This window comes from Dermacentor albipictus, chromosome 6 (assembly GCF_038994185.2).
Source record: "Dermacentor albipictus isolate Rhodes 1998 colony chromosome 6, USDA_Dalb.pri_finalv2, whole genome shotgun sequence".
Classification (NCBI taxonomy): Eukaryota; Metazoa; Arthropoda; class Arachnida; order Ixodida; family Ixodidae; genus Dermacentor; species Dermacentor albipictus.
In genome coordinates this window covers 40941370-40962050 of record NC_091826.1, presented here as the reverse complement: position 1 = coordinate 40962050, position 20681 = coordinate 40941370, and the positions used below count along the sequence as shown (strand labels likewise).

General features: G+C 50.7%; 1 long non-coding RNA gene across 2 annotated transcripts in view; it reads left to right on the top strand.

The window, feature by feature from the left end:
* Positions 1–20681, top strand: part of LOC139061008 (uncharacterized) — a 122724-nt gene that overhangs the window by 22125 nt on the left and 79918 nt on the right. The gene's annotated exons all lie outside the window — the stretch shown is intronic.

The following is a 20681-nucleotide window of genomic DNA, read 5'->3' as shown; positions in this document are numbered from 1 at the left end:
AAGCGAACTGAGCTAAAGTGAGGCCGCTTAGGCCGCGCGTTTCATCGGACATTGCTACAGCTACGCGACCAACCCTCCGCTTACATTTGATGCATTTTGATGCGTTTTACTGCAACAGTAATCAAATCTTAACGCCTGATTGTCTGCTTGTCAGTGTCATCGCCTTTGTCGTTATTAGTTAGTCCTAGTCGAGGCGTTTTCTGTGCATCGTCATTCCCATGCCGTCAACGTTGTCTTATCGCCGTGATCGTCATGAATTTCTATAGTCTTCATGGCATTGTCGCTATACTATCGTCATTATCATGTTACCTTTTCATCGTCATCATCATGATTTAACGTGGTCATCCCCTTCCTTCTGTGTGTTCATCGCTCTTGTACAATTGTCTTCGTTCCACGTACTTATGGGGTTTTCCAATAGGATCTAAGGAGCTTTAGAAGGTAGTGGTCCGGAGGGAGAGGACCGCTGAGCTATAGTCGCAGTAAATGAATGCGGAGAAGGTGGAGTGGCTGACACATGCGAATTTCAAGAGCTAAACGCATAGTTGTGTGCACTCGCGAGTTTCACGGATTATTAGGTGCTTAGTGCAACAACTTCAGTGTAGCGTATTATAGGGGCCATCACACAAACGTCCGACGATACTGAACTTTTATGGCGATAGCAATTATGTGGACACTCCAGGCGCATTTACGCCATCACCATAGGCTTCGCCGCGAGATTCCATATAAAGTCCTATAGTCGCAGTCTTTTCTCAATAGAGTTTTTTTTTTCCGTCCGAGGAGATGGAAATGTAACATCTGAAACTGCCGCCACAGAATCTCGCCTTTGAGCGAGGATTTACGCTCCAACGGAGGAGAGGTAAGGCGATTGAGCCCATAGTGTGCGCAGGTGCCGTCGAACGTGAAGAGGCGATCTCGCGAGGAAAGCGGCATCTCGGGGGCAACGATTTGCGACACACCTAATGCCTGCGCCCGATCCGTTGATCATCGGGCGCTGGCGTGAGCCACCTCGTTTCCGGCGAGACCCGCAATGAGGCCCGTCACTTGTGTGACAGCGTGAGAGAGGATCAGGGAAAGAGCCTGGCCGTGAAACCCTGCCCGCTATTGGAATCGCACCGCTGGCGCCCGTTGTTGCAAATGGGTCGCAAGCCCCAAGGGTAGCGTTGGCCTGCCGGCCTGGGGCACAACTGGAAGCATCCGAAGATCCTGGCAAAGCATGAGTCGACTGCTAACAGAACAACTGGTTTATTCTAGCATTGCAAAAGAGCGGCCGGTCAGGTCGACCGAAGTGGAGAGACGGGAGAGCACACTACTCGACGGAAGAATTCGGAGCCTCTCTCCTGGCGTCCGGGGGCAGCTGCTTTTATACTCTCGGAGTTGAGGGCAAGAAGGAACGTCACGGGGTGAGGCCACGTGACGGCGGGGCACGGACAAGCTGAGAGACATCTTGAGACGAGTGTAGTGACGCATCCGCCGGGCCGGCGCCGGTCAGACCTCCTCGCATCACACTTGGGGAGCTCCTCTCCCCGGCTGCCGCACTTTGACAAGCGTGGGCACCAACATGCACACGCACACACACGCACACTTGAAGACACGTGGCACTGAAACATGCCTGGACGCGCTTGGCGGGGAGGCGTTGCGGCGGCGCGGAACGGGCCAAAATGTCCGCCGCTTTGAACGAAGCCCCGGTGCCCGTTGCATCCGCGCCGGCTATACCGCGCGTCGTAGGCGAAACGTAACACCGCTCCGAAATTACTGATGGTGGTTTTTGAGTCGCTCACAATGACGTACGATCTGTGAATACGAACATTCCAACTTCTCTTGGCTTCCTGAGTAAAACACTTTCTTCCGCCCCTTGGCATCGCCCTTATTGCAGCAAGCAGTGTCTGGCGGTTGTGGCCCAACCACATCGCCGACTCTAAGGGGGCCCCAGAAATTTGTACATTATTTTGTAAAGAAAAGCATGGGTCCCATTCGAGCACAAATGGTATGGGCCATGACTTATTGATTTATTATGGAGGACAGACATGGCGCTCACTTGAAGTATTTCAGCAGTAAAATGCGACGCTATACGCTATTTCACGAAAGCGTTTAGGTGTCGCTGTCCTAGGCTATTGTCGATGCCGTTTTATATCTGTAACGAATGCGAACGCCACAAAATTGGATTCTCCCCCATGGACATGTTATGTATAGCAAAAGTTGGGCATTATGAACTGAGTCAGCTAAAGAAGAGAAAGACGATGATTAAAAATTAAAATTGAATTATTGTGTTTTACGTGCCAGATGGATGGATGGATGCAAAACTTTAATAAGGTCCTGAGGTACGCGACTCAGCGCGCTGCGGGCCGCTCCCACGTTGGGACAGTCAGGCCTTGCCCGACCGCCGCATAGTGCGCCCTCTGAACAGCCCATAGTTTCGCCCCGGCATCGGGGCTCTTGATAGCGGAGAGCCACTTGTCCTCGTTGATTTGTTCTGTGCCTCGTAACGAGGGGCAATGCCAGAGCATATGGTCTAGGCTAGCGATGTCATTGCAGTGCCTGCAAGAACTTGGGGCATAGGTGTCGGGATAAATTTTGTAGAATAAAGCCGGGTTGGGATATGAGCCTGTTTGCAATAATTGGAGGGTCAATGCCTGCGCTCTATTTAACTTCTTGTGTGGAAGCGGAAAGTATCTCCTGCCGAGATAAAAGTGCTGCGCAATTTCGTTGCATCATTATGATCCATAATGTTGTGCGCGACTCTGAAATAATTTCCACCACCCGGGGTTCTTTAACGTGCACCAAATGCAGGGTAGAGGGGCGGTTTTCGGATTTTGCCCCATTATTATACAGCTGCCATGGCCATGATTTGAGCCCGCGCCTTTCGGAATTAGTGTCCTGAGTGTCCTATAAGGACTTACTTTAGTGCGTGTATCATTCCTTTCGCTCGCATTGTCTTATTTCCACATTTTACTTTTACAGCAGCAGTTAAGTGCACGGAATCGTATTTGCCTCGTCCATGTGTCTGTCCATTCTGTTACGCTGACCACTACCCCTGCTGTGTCAACGACTAAACACAGCCACGATTTTTGCGTGCAGTTAGGCCACCTCTTCATCAGCAGCTTCGCCATTGTCAAAGCGGGAAGATGCTTTTTTTCTAAACCTGTTTCAGCGGGATTTCAATCGATTTAAGCGAAGCTCTGTGCACTAGTTAGTAGGCGCAAATTTTGTTCTCTTTCATGGTATTCATATTAAGGAAAAAATGACTCTTGCAGCGAACAAAAACAGACAAACAAGCTAAGTAGTCTCACTTTCACATACACGTTGACGAAGTCACGCACACAGACAACGGTGGAGTTCCTTATCATTCTTTAAAAATGCGGCTAAGGCCATTGGTCTACCTTCACAGGAAACATTAAAGTGGTGGTAAGAATAAAACGTTAGCAATACAAAATACCCACCTGAGCGTAATTTAAGTTGATCATATATTTTATTCAGTGTGGAAATCTTTGGAATACAATAATCTGTACGAGGATGACATCCCGTACTGAAACCGAGGGTTAGTGGGCAAACAAGACTCCTTAACGCTTGCCGCAGACACTATCAAGATATCGAGTTGGAACTGTGCGCTGGAAGGAGCCCCCACAATGTCTGCAATCATTATGCTATGCCAGAAAGCACGAGGGAGACGGCCAACCACACCACTGGAGGTTGAAGTAACGCCGGCTGGAACAAGTATTACAAGCGTCAAGCAACTAAGCGTTCTAGAGTTATGATTTCAAATCGACAGTCGGAGCGCGGCCGCCCTGCAATAGCTTAGGCAGTCGATTGCGCAGATCTCACACTTCGTCCACCGCATGACCAACAAGTAGCGCTGCCGAAAAGAGAACGATGTACTCTGAATTTCACATGCCTTCATCATCAGTTACTGTCATGCGTATTAGTCTGCCGTGTACGTTTGCCCGAGTCAGCAAAATGAACGCAGGAGCCAAGTTTTTGGCAGAAACTAGAGCTTCATTGAGCAAAACGCTGAACTGCCATTTGCCTAAAAAAAAAAATCAGTGCCATTCCACGCCTTGAAGAAGGATGACCAGCTGTGTATGTGGGCCCCTTAAAGGGAAGCTGAAACACTTTTCGAAAAAAAAAGAGTTGTCTACGGTAATCTACAGTTTTGAGTCCCCTGAACACGAATATCTGGTTCAAAAAGGGTGAAAACAAGTGCAAGCGGCAGTTTTTTCTTGAAAACGCGCACCAGCGCCTCATGGTATCGCGCGAACGCCGCTGTTGCCCGTGATTGGTCGCGGCCGCTGTGACGTCACTCGCGGCAGTCGCCGGTCGGCGCCGCCGTTTCAGAACGTAAGCACGCTGTTCTGTTTTGGCTCCATAGCTGAGTTGTAAGCATTATGGAACGTTCTCGCTGTCTCGGACAGTTTGTATTTTCGCCGTACATGTTCGAACCGACAGCCGATACGGAAAACGATGGCGGCAACGGCGGCAACGACGATGTTGAGTGTGCCAAAAGCGAGAGCGATGTGTGCACCTTCTCGCGCGTTGGAAATCTTAGCTGGTACGTATGTTTTTTTTTTTTTTTTCATGTAGCTGCACGTTCCAATGACGGGAGAAAAAATGCGCTAATGTGTCACTGGGAACTTGCTGCTGGAAGAATGCCGAAGCACTAACTTCTCATTAGATTGTAATCATGGGTGCAATTCCGCGATGTCAAGCACCTTGCCGCTGCTTGTCTAAAGTCCCGTGGTTTTTTAGTGTTGATACGAGATCGCGAACACAAGTGCCGCGTTTCAAAGGGCGCTCATGCAGTGCTGCGAGGTACAGTCATGGAAGTTGCTTATCATACACATCCAGAGATGGCCAGAGGTATTATATGTGCAATATTCAGACTATGGTTCGACGACTTCGCGATTGTGGCTCGATCAAGAATCGGTATGCGTGCTCCATGCTAGTGTTGATATAAAGATATTAGGCAGTTTTAGCACCGCCGTGTGGTAAACACAATAACTGCAAGCGTACGTCGAATGTCACTAGGCAAGCCTATACTCCATTTCATACCTCAGGTGCAACGCTGTGGAAGCTACGCACGAAGTCCGGTCACCAAAATTTATTACTGCGCGCGTTTCCGTCTATCCTTCGCAGCGTGCCAGCGGCGTTTGCTCGCGCGAGCATGCACGTGAAGCTGCCGCGACGGGCTGCAAATAAAAAATGACGAAAAGGAAATGGATTTAAAAGAATGTGTTAGCAGCCGTATTGTTTCTATGGGTAATTTTTTTTTTCATTCAGAACTGAGCTTATATGTGAAAACTTTTCTCAAAAATGGGGTCAAGAAACACCGAATTTTTTCTAAGTGCGAACGCAGCCACTGCAATAAGTATCTCAAGCCTCTACAGCGTTGCACCTGATGTATGAAACGGAGTATAGCAACGCTAGCAACAACGCGTTTCCGCATTTGTCGTAAGGCAATCCGGCTATCGCGGAAATGGTCCGAGCACAGCACAATTGATTTCGTCGGCACGAACTTATCTCCCCTCACCACACTGCGCTGCAAGTTGCTTGTCCTTCGGGAACCTGTGAAACACCACATCGCCTCACCCGCCTGGTTCGCGCAGCCGAATGCTGCACAGAACGAGGGCATGTTGGGCATCCTCGGCTGAAGGCACTCACGCAGAACCGAAAAAAAGAACAGTTTACGAAAATCGCAAAAGAAAACAAACGTGAGCAGCGGCGGTTAATCTCTCGTAGGGTCGTTCAGTAAAGCGCACGACGGAAAGAGGCATGCCAACACATGCCAGCACGCCGGTCCGGCAGCTCGGTCCCCGCGCGTGACGTCGCTCTCGCCGGTTCTCTCCTCTGGCAACCACCTCCACCGGCGCACCGGGAAGCGATGGGGGCGCGTCCGCGGGGGTGATTTAGAAAGCGATTTCCGCCCCTTATATTAACAAAACGAAGAAAAAAATTTCGGAACCGTAAATTATTAGGTCTGTTCTTCCCAATCCCAGCAATTCATGGAAATTGAAAACCGTTTCAGCTTCCCTTTAATGGCGAACTGCACGTCCGCCGCGGGTCAGCCCAGCACTGCACTATCTTCGGGATCCGCCCACGTATGGGGAGTGCTTAATGGTTGCTTCACCTCCACCGTGAGTTTTCCCGGCATTGCACTATTTTCGGTATCGGTTCACGTATGGGGAGCACTTAACGTCAACTTTATCTCCGCCGCGGGATGGGATGGTATTGAACTATCTTCGGCCTTAGGCCCCGTAAGCGAAGTTCTTCACTCCTGCTTCACCTCCGCCACTGGTCGGTCTGGCATTGCACTATCTTCGGGATTGGCCCAAGTATGGCGAGTGGTTTACGCCTGCTTCTCCTCCGCCGCGGGTCGGGCCGGTATTGCACTATCTACGGGATCGGCCCTCGTATGGGGAGTGCTTAGCGCCTGCTTCACCTCCACCGCGGGTCGGGCCCGTATTGCACTATCTTCGGGAATGACCCTGGTATGGGGAGGGCTTAACGCCTGCTTCACCTCCGCCGTGGATCGGACCTGTATTGCACTGCCTTCGGGATCGGCCCACGCATGGGGAGTGCTTAAAGGGAAGTTGAAAACTTTTTCAGAAAAAATGAGTGAGGAGCAGTACGTCGTGGTTTTCAACCCTCTGAATTCGAATATCGATCGAAATTGAGCGAAAGAAAGCGCAAACATATTTTATTTCGACGAAAAGTGCAGCAGCAGACACGCCCAGCTCGCGCGCCTCGTTTCCGCCTGTGATTGGTCGGGCGCCTCGTGACGTCAACAATGGTGTTCGTCCAGACCGACTGCTGCCGCTACACACGAAGCACTCTGCAAGGTAGTTTGGTGGCATTGCACTGTCTTCGGGATCGGCCCACGTATGGGGAGTGCCTAAAGGGAAGCTGAAAGCTTTTCCAGAAATAATGAGTGAAGAGCAGTACGTCGTGGTTTTCAACCCTCTGAATTCGAATATCGCATCGAAATTGAGCGAAAGAAAGCGCCAACATATTTTATTTCGACAAAAAGTACAGCAGCAGACACGCCCAGCTCGCGCGCCTCGTTTCCGCCTGTGATTGGTCGGGCGCCTCGTGACGTCAACACTGGTGTTCGTCCGGACCGACTGCTGCCGCTACGCATGAAGCACGGTGCAAGGTAGTTTGGTGCTGCTTTGCTGAGACGGTCATGGAAAATTTCGAGAGGTTGCGTTTCTCTGAGGAGTTCGGCGTTAAGTCCTAGCTCCACGAGAGCGATTTTGCGCGCTATAGTGACGGGCGACAGCTTCGAGCGACAAAACGGGCCGTCGCTTGACCAGATTGCTCGGTGTTGTCGCTTGATCGCTCGTTTCTAGAAATCTAGAACTCGTCGCTCGTCGCCCGGAAGTGCTATATGAGCGATTAGCCAATAGTGCGAAGCCGGAACTGGACGTACATAACTCAAATACTACTGTTCGTCGCACGGAACGAGCAAACTATTGAATTTTACACGTCCAAGAATAAGAACCTAATGCAAGACCTTCAGGAATATTTTATGCTCCTTTTTCAGGAAAATACATCAACTTAAATTGATGAAGCATGCGTCACGCTTCTTTTGGCGCGTATATTTCTGCCCTCATACCGGGAAGTCGTCGCTCAAAGCCGTCGCTGGCGTGGAGTTCGGCTTGCAGGCGACGAGTGAACGCGACAGCCATCGCCTCGCTTTTCGCGCTGTCGCTGTCGCGTGCAAGATCACTTGTGAGGCGTTTATACTTTACTCCCTAAATGTACGAGCCGATTGCGATGAGCCGGCCTCTCCAAGAAGCAAAAAATGCTGGTGCAAGCACTGCTTTCCATGAGAACGAAGGCGAAGTGTTAGCATCTCCTTGTCTTGGGAATATTCTTTGGCGAGTATGTTTTTTCCTAAGCTGCATTCAGCGTTCCAGTGAGTACGTTTCCGGGCAAACAACTGTAGTGTTATGTTCCTGCATGCCTCCTCGTAGAACGTAAGCGGTGGTGCAATCTTCGGCCTTTCTGCGCTGCCCCAAAGCTGTCGGCAATCTACACAGACGGTTTAAACGCCGGAAAGTTTACCGGCTGTTGTAGCACGTGTAGTATAGGACCTTGATCAGCACGCCATGTGCACGCTACTCGTAACCGGCGAAATCCGTCGGCTACGTGGGATGGTCGGTCCCTCTATGTGTGCGAGAGAAGGGGGAGCGCAGCGTCCTGGCGTGAGCAGGCTTTCGAACACTTGCAAACTTTACGCTTGCACTGCGTTGTGGTAGCTGCATGCAGGCTGTTTCACAACACACGTGCGAATAGAAAATTCGCGGCGCTTGGCGATGAAACCTGTGCCAAGGGTGGGAGATAAACATGCACCTTCCGTTCAGCGTGCTAACACGGAGAACCCAAAGCACGCATTATTGATAAACTCCGGTAGTAATCGTCATGGAAGTGGTCAGAGCACAACACTGTTGTTCTTGAGCGCTTGAAGTTGTTTCGCTTCACAGCAGCCTCCCACTTAGCTGAAAGCTTCTTGTCTTGCAGGAACTAATGCAACATCGGAACATCGTCGTCGCCGCTGGTGTTCGTGCATGCGTAGGCTGCACAGAATTAAGGCCGGCATGATCGGCCTACAAGTTCAATTGATGCTGCGCACGTCAACTACCACTCCTATATACACACGAACAAAGGAATGTAGGGTCGAGCGAAGCAGATTAGGACGGCACGGACGCCAAAATAAGCCCGGTCACGCACGGTCGCGAAGACTGCGAAGGAACGGAACACCAGTGCTGACGTCACTACGGCGTGGTTTCCAGTCTCCGCTCGCATCGCCAGCGTCAGCTGCAGCGCGCGGCGCTCGACGGGGGGCGGAGCTACAGCGCAATTTTAACCGACGATTGTGTCGATCCTAAGTGAAAAATCCCCTCCTCAAAAAAACTTTTACCTGCATTGTTTATAAGGTACCCGCATCCGTATATGAGCGTCTTACTGAATTCGACAGACTCTTCAGCTTCCCTTTAATGCCTGCTTCACCTGCACCGTGGGTCGGGCCGGTATTGCACTATCTTCGGGATTGGTCCACGTATGGGGAGTGCTTAACGCCTTCTTCACCTCCGCCGCGGGTCGGTCCGGCATTGCACTATCTTCGGGATTGGCCCACGTATGTGGTGTGCTTAACGCCTGCTTCAGCTCCGCCGCGGATCGGGCCGGTATTGCACTAGCCTCGGAATCGGCCCTCGAATGGCGAGTGCTTAACGCCTGCTTCGCATGCGCTGCGGATCGCACCTGCATTGCACTATTTTCGAGATTTGCCCACGTATGGGGATTGCCTAACGCCTGCTTGACCTCCAACGTGGTTCGGCCCGGCATTTCACTATCTCCGGGTTCAGCCCACGTATGGGGAGTTTTTTTCTTACAACGGCACGAACATTTCCTTGGACGGTAGAGGTATACAGCTTCACTGTTAAAAGAACTTGGAAGTGCATCAGATTGAACTATATAGCCATTTACTTGGATAGTAACCAGTCTCAGATGTTCGAGCTGTGCGCTACCCCCACGTCTATGTAAATGACTATAATGGAAAGTAGCGTATTAAAGCTTGGACCTGCGACTACCGCTTCAAGACCCTTACGGTACCGGTGCGTCAGAGATGAACGTTGTTGCCGGTGTGGTTTGTAGTCTTCCTTCGTCGATGTCCGATGTCAGCGTCTCGCCTAATAGCCTAATAACGTGTCAAAGTTACTGTTGCACTCCGGCAGATCGGCATTCGTTCTAGATGGCGCTCGGCTTGTTGGAGATAGATGTTCCGGAACAAACGGTAAGCACCTGACCGAGCCTGGGCCTGAAATGGGACATCTTTTGCACTGGGGCGTAAGTCAGCCTGGAGTTCCATGGCCATGTTCTACTCCAGGAACGCTGCTCCACGGCCACCTCGTTCCTCGATACACGCGCCTTTCTCCCCGCCTGCCAAGATGGTTTCTGCTTGCCGGCATGCATAAAGATTTTCCTCCCCCTCTTCCTTCAGCACGTCACTTGGTCATCTTTCTCTTCTCTAGTCCGGGCACTTTCCTTCTTGTGGTCGGTCTTGTTCTTCTGTCTTCTTTCTTCAAGCAACATTTGCCACTCCTAGCAGTCGCATTACGTACGCCGCATCCTACTTTACATTCGCCAGAACAGACACAAATAAATTCAACGTTATGATACAACGTCCGTACAAGCGTGCGACAGGGCTCCCTCCGTCTACCTCCACCAAAAGCTTGAAACAACTGCGTATGTGCGACAGCGAAGAAGAACTCAGTGAAGCGCAGCTAACCAGCCAACGGTTGTGGCTCCCGCTCACGATGGCGGATGATCAGTCCATAACTTTCTCGGTTACCCTTTGCAACCTAGTTGGCAGCCATATACAGTGTAGCACAGTGGGAAGCTTTGCCGTAAGTGTCGACTCGTGGAGCCTGCTTATTCTGTTCCGGCCGGCACTCATGAGATCCTGAAGACTCCACTTAGGCTCAGTTCTTCTTCGTGTACCTGTGACATACACGCAATAAATATTTTATATTTCTCTCGCCTGTCCGGTCGTTTTGTGGCATGGTGTTGGCATTCGTTCCACTGCAAGATCTATTAGGACAAATGGCGTTATCACGATCATCATTTTTGATGTGGTACTTTATGGTCCAGTAAATTGCAGAGATATTGCTTTTCATACCCCTGCCGTCGTATGTCTACGCACAATGTAAGACCACAAATACAGGAAGTCTGTGTGGAGTCTATAAAATTCAAAGACGAAGTGTTGAACATTCGATGAAAATTTCAAAATCAATTGTTCTACGAGTGACTGTGCTTGTCTGAAGAACGCGAATTGTTGTCCAGGTATGCGACTTCGCAGGAAATTGCCAACGCAGTTTGAGTTCAGCCGTTGCAATACGGTGTGTGTTACATGCGTTTGGGAAAAAGTGCCACTATACATTCAAAGCAGCCGCACATTTCCGCCAGCCTTGTTATTTACCATGCAACTGGGCAAAGAATTCCCATTTGATGCCAACGCTGATTTTTTTATAAGCGTTGTAGCAACTGCCCGTACCTGAAACCGAACATAGCATCAGATTCATGAGAGTAAGTCTAGATAGCCTCTCTCCATGTACTGAATCTGTATGTTTGTCTCAATTTGCTTATCTTATCATTTCCTTTTATCTGTTTGCATCCCTTGTGCCACTCCATCATGTGACGCTCTCTTGCAAAATCAGTTTCGCTTACAATACTACACACATGCGGTCAAGTGCCATGCGAAGACGAGCACCTTGTTTTTCATCACCGTTATCGTCATTGCTTTTCATCGGCACGCGCGGAGAAAAAATTACGAAGGCGCGAACTTCACCGATACCATAACGGGCATGGACTTCCACTGCCAGTGCCAGCACAGCTTCGATTTCGCTGCAGATATGCCAAGTTAGGAAGAATACAGTGCGCATAAAAAAGTTTAGCCATCGGGTTGAGTGTATCCACTGGAAACGTTTGGTTTGTCGAGGATCATTCGCAACGGTAAAGCTCAGAAGCTGGAACGCTGTGCAATGCAGTGAGTTGAGACAATTGAAATAAATGTTGGGGGCTTTTTTTTCGTGCCAAAACCACGATTTGATTATGAGTCACGCCGAAGCGGAACGACTCCGGCTTGATTTTGACCGAGCCGCCAATGCATGGCCGTTTTCGCATTTCGCGCCACTCCGAACTCTTCGCCACGCTATATCTAAAAATAACATAAAAGAAAGTTGGGACAAACGCGCCTCTACTTGAAGCAATAACGGGCATGAAAGCCAATCAAAAGTACAGGAAAAGGGGCATAAAGCATCGAAACGCAGCCGCCACGGCCGGGATTAGATGCCGCGACCTCGAGAATAGTAGCATTGTAACACCATAGCTGCTAAGCCACCGCGACGGGCTAGTTGAGACAGGGGCATCTATTTAAGGTACGCCGCACGTTGGACAAACGTCGCTGAGAACGCCCACCTACTCTTCTCGCCGCATTTCATACAGGTCGAAAATGACGTTACACGTTCCAGTCCAGAAATACTGCGTGTCTGTTTACTTATCTTCGCGCGACTCGTGTTTGCTGAGCACTCACATGACAGGATGTACCGTCGGGGCAGCTATCGAACCCAAATGGAAAACCCCACGCTTGTACTCTCGCGGGATACGTGCGCCCTCCAGTACTCCAAATGCCGGGCTAAACTCTAGGACTTCATTAACTGTTCTGAAACATATAAAGTCAAGACTTTTCGGGGAAGCCCTACTTCAGTGCAGTGTCTCCTGTCTAAGTACACACGGAAAAGCATATTGTTTTTCTCGCCAGCTGCTGCACCAAATTCGTTGACGTTGACGGCATTTGGAAGAAACATTTACAATGTATCAAATGTATAGACAGTTGGTTTTATGAGTTTGGTGACTTCTGTTTCAAGAAGGGTTGGAATTAGACAAGCTGGAAAAAAAGAATCTGCAGTTGCATTTTTATGAATCATGGGGTATGGTGCAATTTTAGACGGGACATAGCATGATACGCGAAATAAATGCCGATCTAACTACACCGCGTTTGTCCTGTGTATCTCGCTGTGTCCCCTCTGAAATTGTGCCGTAAACCATGATTCATAATACTCATAACCAACCAGCCCAAGTTAGAGTCGAAACACACCCATCTTCCACATGTTGCAACTTTTGTGAAGCAAACACTTAGGGAAAAGGTCATTTATATGCTATACAAATAACGATGAGGCGTAAAATTGGGATTAATTTCATCGTGCACAGCGTGTAGTAACTGGAAGCATTGTTTATCTTTGTGCACCACAAATACGATATTTTAATGTTTGTGCACTACACCGCTGGCAAGTTATACAGGCGAAATATTTAGGGAAATCAACACATCCGTTGCATGTCATACGCTGTTCCACTTAGAAGGCTTGGTGTTTGGAGATGAATATAGACAGATATTATATGAACATGCTTCTTGATGTGATTAGTTGCCTCATCAGACAGACCAGATCAGACTGACATTTTTTGGCAAAATTCAATGACATATGCACAGCCTATGCAGCAAGAAACAATATGAAAGCACGCAAAATCCGGAGGCAGAGGTAAACACAGCTTTGATTTTAATAGCGTAACGGTCACAGGAAGGTGCGCTGCTTGATAATAGGCTGGCATCACCGCCCGGATTGACATCTACCAAAACATCTGCGAAAGAGCTCGGCTTTGTTCGTTCTTGAGCCACTCGACGTGTTACGCATATTTGCGAAATTGACCTCGTGTATCGCATTCACTCGAAGATAATTTTGAGCTTAAGGAGCATGTGACCATCTGCCATTGAGCACGCTATCACCGAAGCAATGCTATTGCTGGTGACGTAGCCACCAGTACGCAATACTATTGTTTCTGCGGTGTCGGCCATTGTACACTGCTGACATGGTGGCCACGGAAATTTCCAGTGATTCTGATAACTTTGTTTGTGCAGAAGCATCTTGATGTCTCTTATTTTTTTCTTCCTGGAAGATCGGTTGGAAAGGTACCGGCAATAGCCCGAGCATTGGTACGTGAGTTTCAAAGCAAGCTGGAAATGTTTTTTTTTTGCTGTTTCGGCAGTTCTTTTTCCTTCACTCTCTTTTTGTCGAATACGGACAGTGCAACCAGGACATTTAAATGCCATCGAAAATTCGATCGTGCGTTCTGCGATGACAACTCTAGCTGCTGCGTCAAACGATTTGCGCCGTCTGTGTTGAATGAACAATCGAGGGCATTGAAAAAAGATTCAAAATTCGTATATGCTTCTCCGGTAAAAATGTGCGACACGTGTATTTATCTTTATCGGGCGACCACGTTTCGCCGCTTAACAACTGTAATCGCACAGCGAGGGACGCGCCTGCATGTATCCGACGTTTCTGGAAAGTTATCGACGCTTCTACCCGGCTGTCTGTTGTCGCCGAAACTTGTGTTGTCTGATTTCATCGCGTGACGCGAATGGTGTAGAACTTTGTGGAAGGCACGCAGGTCCGAACGATTAGTCTGGAACATTCGACGACTGCTCTATAAAAGCCGACGCGCTTGACCCGCTGATCAGATTTTCGACGATCGCCGACTGTGTTCGCCGCTATCATTGCGCTTTAAGTGTAGCCTGTTTTGTGGGCACAGGTTCGCCCAATAAAAGCTAGTTTTGTCTTTCACAGTACTGCTACTGTGTTCTTTAACGTCACTACCACGTGACATCTGGTGGAGGTGCTAGTGCGTTTATGTACCGAACGCCCCCGCAAAAGCCGCGATCCAAACCCAAAGCCCGAGGACAAAACTAACATCGCTCAAGACCAGCGTGCCAGCCGCAGACTGCAAGGACTGCCCCCAGAGCACGGACTTCTACCTGAGTCGACAAAGAAGATCGTGGTCAAAACAACCCCAATGGCTGCCCCGGCGTCGCCCGTTATCCTACAACAACCTCGGGACCCACCGACCTTCCACGGAGCAGCGACTCAAGACCCAGAATCCTGGCTGGAGACCTACGAACGAATCGCGACTTTTAACAACTGGGACTCCCACGACAAGCTGCGGCATGTACACTTTGCCTTAGAAGATGCCGCCAGAACGTGGTTTGAGAACCGGGAGTCGACCTTGACGACATGGGACCTCGTCCGTACCGGCTTCCTGCGCACCTTTACGAGCGTCGTGCGCAAGGAAAGGGCCGAAGCCATGCTAGACGCCCGAGTGAAGCTACCTAACGTGAACGTTGCCATCTTCACGGAAGAAATGAAGCGTCTGTTCCGCCATGCCGACCCGGATATGCCCGAGGAGAAGAAAGTCCGCCTTCTCATGCGTGGTGTGAAGGAAGAACTTTTCGGCGCAATGATACGAAGCCCACCGAAGACCGTAGAAGAGTTCCTTCGCGAGGCCACCAGCATCGAGAAGACACTCGAAATGCGGAACCGGCAATTCAACCGCCGTACAAGCTCTACCCACTATGCAGGAATTCAATCACTGGCCACGGACGATCTGCGCCAGACCATCAGGGCCATAGTGCGCGAAGAATTGCGCAGCTTGCCTTCGTCGCAGCCTCAAGTGGCCTCGATCGCCAACATCGTGAAAGAAGAGGTGCACCGATCATTCGGAGTTCCTGAGGTGCAACCAGAATCACCACAGCCCCAGCCGGAAGCGATAACCTACGCCGCCGTCGCACGCCGTCAAGGCCCCCCTCCGCGACCGCGCCAGGGCACTGTGACGCCGCAATTCCGTCGTCCACCGTCGCCGCCGCCAGCACGCCCACCCGTCGCCCAGCGCACCTACGCGAGGAAGACGTACATTTGGCGAGCCCCCGACCACCGCCCGCTCTGCTATCACTGCGGAGAAGCCGGCCATGTGTACCGCCGATGCCCATACCGCGACTTGGGACTGTGAGGGTTCGCCATCAACGCGCCGCGTCCACAGCTTGGCGAGCGCCCACGTGACATCGCCGATTACCTCGCCGCTACTCAGTGGAGCCCTCGACGGCCGTCCCGTTCGCCGTCACCAGGCCGCTACCTGTCGCCGCCGCGCCGACCATACACCGGCCCAGCCCGGGGCCGCTCTACGAGCCCATATCCGGAAAACTAAAAGAAGGAACCGATGGAGGTGCGGTTGCTTGTTCGTTGAACTGACGAAGATCCCCCGCCGCTGACGAAGACAACGGAGAGACCATCTCGACGACATAATAACGACCCGCCGCCGTCCCGACAAAGTCAGGCAGCCAAGACTACACCAACGAAAGACGACTTGACGAGGCGACGTTCCAGCTTCACTTCAACACGACGCAGCCGTTGTCCGACGCCAAGACCTAATTGCAACGCCAGACAAAGAACCACCGACCTCGACGTGCTTCTTGACGGCCACGCAGTTACAGCCTTAGTGGACACATGGGGCTGCTTACTCCGTCATGAGTGGACACATCGCCACCTAGTTGAAGAAGGTTAAGACTGCATGGGAAGGCCCTCAAATTCGCACCGCTGGAGGACACCTGATTACGCCGACTGGAATCTGCACGGCAAGAATACCATTCATGACCGGACTTACCCTGCCACCTTCTTTATCCTCCAACAGTGTTCACGAGACGTCATTCTCGGTATGGACTTCCTGAACCAACACGGCGCAATCATCGACCTGAAGTCGAAGTCAATAACGCTGTCGGAAGATAAAGCGATACCGCCGGAGAGCCGTTGTAGTCGCCACGCCTTGAGTGTGCTCGAAGATCAAGTGAGCATCCCGCCTCGCTCCAGCATTATTTCGGTCGGCACCGAAATACCGGCTGACGTAGAAGGTGTCATCGAAGGCGACCAACGTCTACTGCTAGACTGTGAAATTTGCGTTGCAAGAGGGATCGCTCGACTGCATGGAGGGAAAACTGAAGTGTTGCTGACAAACTCCAGCCAAGAGTTCAAGCCCATCAACAAGGGCACGACGATCGCATACATCGAGGAAATTCTGGAAACAAGTAACGCGTTAGCCCTCTCGGATTCCGCCGCATCTACCCCGACAACCATGGTTCCCGAACCAGACTTCGACATAAATCCAAGTCTCCCCGTGATTAAGCGGCAACAGCTCAGAGGTCTGCTTCGATGATACAAAGGCCGCTTTTCGACGTCATCGAAGATGACGTCGAAAACACCAGTCGCAAACACCAGTCGCGAAGCATCGCATAATAATCGAAGAGTGCGCTCGACCACTCCGCCAGAGCCCTTACCGAGTTTCGCCGCGAGAACGGGAAGCTATAAGAGAACAAGTCGACGAAATGCTGCGCGGCGACATCATCCAGCCATCGAAAAGCCCGTGGGCATCTCCTGTTGTCCTGGTGAAGAAAAAGGACGGAATCCTACGTTTCTGCGTTGATTATCGTCGTCTGAACAAGATCACGAAGAACGACGTATACCCCCTCCCACGGATAGACGCCGCATTGTATCGGCTCTGCAACGCTAAGTACTTCTCCTCGATGGACCTCACGTCTGGCTATTGGCAAATAGAAGTCGACGAAAGAGATCGCGAAGAGACCGCATTCATCACCCCAGACGGCCTCTACGAGTTCATGGTTATGCCATTTAGACTGTGCTCGGCGCCTGCAACATTTCAGCGCGTGATGGACACGGTTTTAGCGGGGTTGAAGTGGCAGACCTGTCTCGTTTACTTGGATGACGTCGTTGTATTCGCCAGAAATTTCGACGATCACCTTAGGCGGCTTGCCACAGTACTAGAGGCCATCAAGTCACCAGGGCTCACTCTGAAGCCAAAAAAAGCCGCTTCGCTTACGATGAGCTTCTGTTCCTAGGCCACGTCATCAGTAAGTCCGGAGTACGCCCCGACCCCCAGAAAACAGCTGCCATCGCAAAGTTCCCGCAGCCCACCGACAAGAAGGCAGTGCGTAGATTCCTTGGCACGTGTGCCTAGTACAGGCGCTTTGTCAAGGACTTTTCACGCATCGCCGAGCCGTTGACACGTCTAACCAAATGTGATGTTGAGTTCAAGTGGGAAACGCCGCAGGCCGACGCATTTGAAGAACTCAAACGACGCATGCAGTTGCCGCCGGTACTTGCGCACTTCGACGAGTATGCCGATACATAAATCCATACTGACGCCAGTAGCCTAGGCCTCGGTGCCGTTCTAGTCCAGAGGAAAAACGGAGTCGAACAGGTGATAGCTTACGCTAGCCGTTCGCTGTCAAAAGCGGAAGGCAACTATTCTACGACCGAAAAGGAATGCCTCGCCATTGTTTGGGCTACAGCTAAATTTCACCCTTATCTTTACGGCAGGCCATTCAAAGTCGTCAGTGACCATCACGCGCTGTGTTGGCTAACGAGTATAAAGGATCCTTCAGGACGACTGGCGCGGTGGAGCCCCAGACTACAAGAATACGACATCGCTGTAACCTACAAGTCCGGACGAAAACACTCCGATGCCGATTGCCTATCACGCGCCCCCATTGACCAGCCGCCGCAAGACGACGAGAATGACGACGCCTTCCTTGGAATGATAAGCGCGGAAGACTTCGCTGAACAGCAACGGGCAGACCCGGAGCTAAAAGGCCTCGTCGAATATTTGGAAGGGCACACCGACGTTGTCCCCAGGGCATTTAAGCGCGGATTATCTTCCTTCACGCTTCAAAACAATCTACTCGTGAAGAAGAACTTCTCACCAGTCCACGCCAACTACCTTCTTGTGGTCCCGTCAGGACTTCGTCCAGAAGTATTGCACGCCCTACATGACGATCCGACCGCTGGACACCTCGGATTTTCCCGGACACTATCGAGGATACAAGAAAAGTATTGGCCGCGCCTGACCACCGACGTCGCCCGTTATGTCAGAACATGCCTAGACTGTCAGCGACGCAAGACACCGCTGACAAGGCCAGCCGGATTACAACAGCCAATCGAGCCTCCTTGCCGACCATTGTAGCAGATTCGGATGGACTTGCTGGGACCCTTTCCGACGTCAACAACCGCAAATAAATGGATCGTCGTGGTGACGGACTACCTCACCCGCTTCGCTGAAACTAAAGCACTGCCCAAAGGTAGCGCAGCCGAAGTGGCGAAATTCTTTGTCGAAAACATCCTGCTGCGACATGGCGCCCCAAAAATCCTCATCACCGACAGAGGAACGGCCTTTACAGCGGAGCTCACCCAAGCCATTCTGAAATACAGTCAAACAAGGCACAGGAGGACAACGGCCTACCATCCGCAGACGAATGGTCTTACGGAGCGGCTGAATAAGACCCTCGCCGACATGCTAGCGATGTACGTCGACGTCGAACACAAGACCTGGGATGCCGTCCTGCCGTACGTAACATTCTCTTACAACATGGCGGTGCAAGAAACAACACAAATCACGCCGTTCAAGCTGGTCTACGGCAGGAACCCGACGACGACGCTCGACGACATGCTGCCGCACGTCACTGACGAGGAGAACCTTGACGTCGCTACCTACCTCCAGCGAGCCGAAGAAGCCCGACAGCTCGCCCGCCTGCGAATCAAGAGCCAGCAGAGCACCGACAGCCGACACTACAACCTCCGACGACGCTTCGTAGAGTACCAGCCTGGCGACCGTGTTTGGGTCTGGACCCCGATACGCCGACGAGTACTCAGTGAGAAACTACTTCGATGCTATTTCGGACCCTACAAGGTCATCCGACGTTTTGGCGCTCTAGACTATGAGGTCGTGCCAGGCGGCATTTCGCATTCACAGCGGCGCCGCGCACGATCTGAAGTGGTCCGCGTGGTGCGCCTCAAACCCTTTTACGGACGCTGACGAACTTCGTCATTTTTGTTCTTTTCTTTGCTACGAGTGCTTTTGTTTATTACCTTCGTTTGTTTGCAGCATCGGGTCGATGCTTTTTAAGAGGGGGGGTATTGACACGTGTATTTATCTTTATCGGGCGACCACGTTTCGCCGCTTAACTGTAATAGCACAGCGAGGGACGTGCCTGCATGTATCCGACGTTTCTGGAAAGTTATCGATGCTTCTAGCCGGCTGCCTGTTGTCGCCAAACCTTGTGTTATCTGATTTCATCGCGTGACGCGAATGGTGTAGAACTTTGTGGAAGGCACGCGGGTCCGAACGATTTGTCTGGAACATTCGATGACAGCTCTATAAAAGCCGGCGCTCTTGACCCGCTGATCAGATTTTGGACGATCGCCGATTGTGTTCGCCGCTATCGTTGAGCTTTAAGTGTAGCCTGTGTTGCGGGCACAGGTTCGCCCAATAAAAGCTAGTTTTGTCTTTCACAGTGCTGCTACTGTGTTCTTTAACGTCACTACCACGTGACAATATGTCAAGTTTCTAATATTTCCTGCAATCATCTGAAATAAATTGAGATCTGAAATTATCAGACACCGTAAAATACTTGTGACAGCCTTTAAAGTCTATTTTTACCCGAGTCTGGTCTCTGAGGATTCTGAAGAAGTTAAGTAGTTGCTTATTCAAAAGGCACAGATCATCATCATCATCCTCATCATCATCAGCCTGTTTTATGTCCACTGGAGGACGAAGGCCTGTCCCTGCGATCTCCAAAAACCTCTGTCCTGCGCCAACCGATTCCAACTAGCGCCCGCGAATTTCCTAATTTCATCGCTCCACCTAGTCTTCTCTAGTCCTCGATTGCGTTTCCCTTCTCTTGGTGCCCATTCTGTAAGCCTAATGGGCCGGCGGTTATGTAACCTGCGCATTACATGACCTGCCCAGCTCCATTTTTTTCTCTCGATGTCAATAAGAATATCGTCTATACCCATTTGCTCTCTGATCAAAGCCGCTTTCTTTCTGTCTCTTAACGTTATGCCTAGCAATATTCGTTCCCTCACTCTTTGCGGGGTTCTTAACTTGTTCTCAAGCTTCTTTGTCAGTCTCTAAGTCTCTGCCCCATATGGCAGCACTTGTAAAATGCACTGATTGTACACCTTCCCTTTCAAAGATAACAGTAAGCTTGTACTCAGGAGCTGGCAATGTCTGCCGTATGGGATCTAACCCATTTCTATTCTTCTGTGAATTTCCTTCTCATGATCAGGGTTCCCTGTGAATAATTGAATTAGGTAGACGTACAACTTCACAGACTCTAGAGGCCGACTGGCGATCCTGAACTCATGTTCCTTAGTCCAGCTGTTTATCATTATCTTTCTCTTCTGCATATTTATCTTCACTCCCACTCCTACACACTCTGTGTTAAGGTCCTCAAT